Source organism: Paramacrobiotus metropolitanus, unplaced genomic scaffold (assembly GCF_019649055.1).
Source record: "Paramacrobiotus metropolitanus isolate TYO unplaced genomic scaffold, Prichtersi_v1.0 Parri_scaffold0000116, whole genome shotgun sequence".
Taxonomy (NCBI): Eukaryota; Metazoa; Tardigrada; class Eutardigrada; order Parachela; family Macrobiotidae; genus Paramacrobiotus; species Paramacrobiotus metropolitanus.
Genome location: NW_026570336.1, coordinates 56,508 through 60,114, shown reverse-complemented (window position 1 = coordinate 60,114; position 3,607 = coordinate 56,508).

The window sequence follows — 3,607 nt, the reverse complement described above, 5'->3', positions numbered from 1 at the left end:
TGGTTGGTCATCTAGTACGGTAGTCGTAGTGCGAGTGCCGTATAGCATGTCATGGCGCCTTCCGGATTTTAACAACCCCTGGGATTTCTGGACGGTGAGTGACTTTCGGTTGTTTTGGATGTTGGTGTTTTGGTGGCCGAGTTGGTAGTACCACGTGGATCCTCAGAGAGTCCCGTGAGGATACGGTTCCTAAGTGGAACTGTGCAGTCGGTCTTGGTTGACCCAAGTCTCCTTAGAAGGAACTTGGAGGACACGGTTCCTAAGTGAGAGCCAGGTGTCTGGTACGGTTCCTAAGTGAGAACCAGGTAACCTGAGTCTGCGGGAAGTAGATCTCCGTGTGTTGGGCGCGGATGCGCATGTCATTTAGTGTGACGCAGTACAGTAGTGATCTGTACCTGCGTGTAGTTACTGTAGACAGTACAGGGAGTCGTAGTGATCGGCTCCATTCAAGTCTGCAGATAACTTCCGGGCTGACGCTGGCAGTATCAGCGTTATCTGATTTGATCATTGTTATTGTCTGTGTGTCCAGGCATTAGCATTGCAGGCGCTGACTATGGATCGGTCAGTGACAGGTGAATTGCAGTTTGCTGTGGATGGCTTATCTGCATTGGCTGCTGCAGAATGTAGCAGAAGGACTGGTCTAGAGTTCAGTAGTGCTGATTTTAGCCAGGTTAAAGGCACTGTACCTGGTGGTATGGTGAATGGCGGAAGGGAAATCGTAGATGCAACATCTATGATTAACGAAAGTTTTGATTTGCAAGGTTTACTGGAACTAGAGAAACGGATCTTGGAGATTGATCCCGCTTCTGTTCCAAATAATGAAAATGATTTTGAAGATAATTACGAATTATTTGGTAATAATTTCGTAAATGTCGGAAGTGAAATGGGTGATGCTGTGACAGAATTACAGCATGGAAATGAGTTGTTTTTGAATTTGCCACAGATTCACCAGCAGAAACGTGGTGATAGGCATGGCGAGGGCGATGAACTGCTAGAAGTGTATCAGCAGCTGGTTGTTGATTAAGAAAAGCTACAGGCTGATTACAAGGTTTCACAGTCTGAATTGAGTACTGTGAAAGCAGAGTTGCGTTCAGAAAGGGTTCGTGTTGACAGTTTAACACAAAAAGTTGAAAGTTTGGAGAAAGCACATGATGACGTCATGCGCCAGAAAGCAGACTTGGCGCATGAATGGAACAGGCAAGTGCTTACTATAGTGTGAGGAGGACTGGTAACCAACCGTTTGACGTCATCACTCTCGCATACACGGGAGGGCGGCTGCCATGGTGACAGATGCGGATTTTTCACGGTTTTTGTCAGTTTTCTTAGCAGGTTTCTTTTATTTTCTAATTTTACCCCTCGAAATTAAGATTTCTATATTCAGAATGATCTATTAAAATCTTAGAAAGTATTTCATGAGAAAGAAACGTCAGAATATCTCTTAAAAGCGGCAAGAAAGTCTGTGGGACTATGGTAAGCATTAGCATAGCAGTGCTTTCTGTGTGCGACAGTGATGACGTAGTCGACCGTTGCGCAGTCCGTTCCCAGTCTTTCTAGCTATAGTAAGTTCTTGGAACAGGCAAAAGAAAGAAGCAGCTGAAATGCAGAAGCGATTGAGTGATTGTTCTGCATTGCTGAAAATAAAGGTGAATAATTTTTTGTTGGAAAAGAAATTATTTGAGGAAAACGTTGGCAAGTTTAATGCAGAAAGGCTTCTGCATAAGAACAAATCGCAGTCAGCGAGGAACTCTGTTGTTGAGATTGTACATGAACGAGATGTACAGGGAAGAGAAGGTGCTGGTAGACCTGGTACTCCGTCCGCACAGAAAGTGAATGGACAGACAGTGAGTGACTTTTTGGATTTGCGTACTCGGTACCATAATCTTCAAGAAGGTTTTGGAATGGATCGTAGTTTGTCACCTACGATCTCCCGTGTTAGTTTGAATGATTTCCATTATATGCAGTTGAAGTTAACTGCATTGGAACAGCGGATTGAAGCGCAGGAGAAAGCGATGTTAGAGAAGAAAGCTGATGAGTCACTCAGCTTGAACAGTCTGGCAAGCGCGTTAAAAGGTGCCTTCAGGAGTGACGTAATGTATCCTGATAAGTTTAATGGCAAGAAAGGTTCGATGACTGTTGAGAATTTTATCGAAAGTGTTGATAATTGTATCACGCATAACGGCTGGAATGATCGAGATGTGATTGACAAGTGTCTTTCACCGTGTCTCACTGGTACGGCGTTATCCTGGTACAGTGATAAGTACGAGGATAGCAAGCATAAGACTTGGAAGCACTGGAAAGAAATGTTGGAGAAACATTTCTCAGATGAGAAGGATGTTATGGCGTTACGGAAAAAAATTGGTAACAGGATGTTTACCAGTAAGGATACCCCGAACACGTACGTAGACTGGTTTACAACTTACTTTAGGAAGTTGAAGTTGGAAGAGTCAGAGCGCGTGTACTATCTGAAGCAAGGGCTGAAGAAGTACAGATACGGCTGGTACACGTACATGGAAGAGAATGAAATTCAGGATACTGATGAGTTCCTGAATGGGTTAAAACTGCAGTGCAGGTTGGCGAAAGAAGATCCAGATGTCGAAGATCTGGATCAGCCAAGCGATAATACTGGTGAGTCCGGTAGTGAAAGCACTGGTGGTGATGAGGATGCTGAGCAGTGTTCAGCACAGACCGAAGATAACTCGAGTTCTGATAATGGAAGAATTGTGATTAATTTTTCCAAGTGGTTTCTTCCAAATGGAAAACCGATATGTTTTAAGTGCCATGGTTTGCACAAGAGTACGGAATGTGCAAGTAAAGGGCCGCGTAACCCTATGCTGGCTGAACCGCCGCCTGAGGTAGTGAAGTAGCACCTGTTAAAGTTGACGGTAAAACCCGAATGTAACAACATGACGGTAGCCCATGTTGGTCGGAAGTTTAAACCTCGAAGGGATAAACCTGCTGGAAGTAAACAGGTAACTTCGAAAGTTTGTTTACCGAAGGTAGCAGAAGTAATGGAAGTGGGTAAACGCAGCTGCTGGGCTCGCAAGAATGGTGATGCTTGCATTAACGGCAGTGTCGTTGAGCAGCAGTTTGACACATTGCATAACAGAGTGGCACCTGTTTTGCAGTAGGGGTGCCGAAGCTGAAAGTTTCTTTTGACCGTAAATTATCATGGTTATTGGAATCCATGATTTTAGGTCAGGCGAATGAATGTTAATTTACGAATTGATTTTATTCGTAATTAATGGTGAATTATGGATGCTAGTTGGGCAAGCACTTGATGCTTGTGCCTGATCGAGTTTACAGTTCAGATATTCGCAGTGTTAATATCTAACTTGTTTTTCTATAAAACTGGTTGAAGGAGTATCAGCATTAATTTCAGTTTGCTGATTTATAAATCGAAAAATCTGAAGTGGTTAAATTTGAATGAATCGGAAGTACTTGTCGGTAAAGTAGTAGTGTTAGTGTGTACCTGCAGGAAGTCACACAAGAATCTGGATGACAACATCATCCAGATATTGGTTGTGAGCGTAGGAGATAGGAGCAGATCACTGTTTAGAACAGAGAGTCCCACTCTACCGACTGTGTGTGGTTGGTCATCTAGTACGGT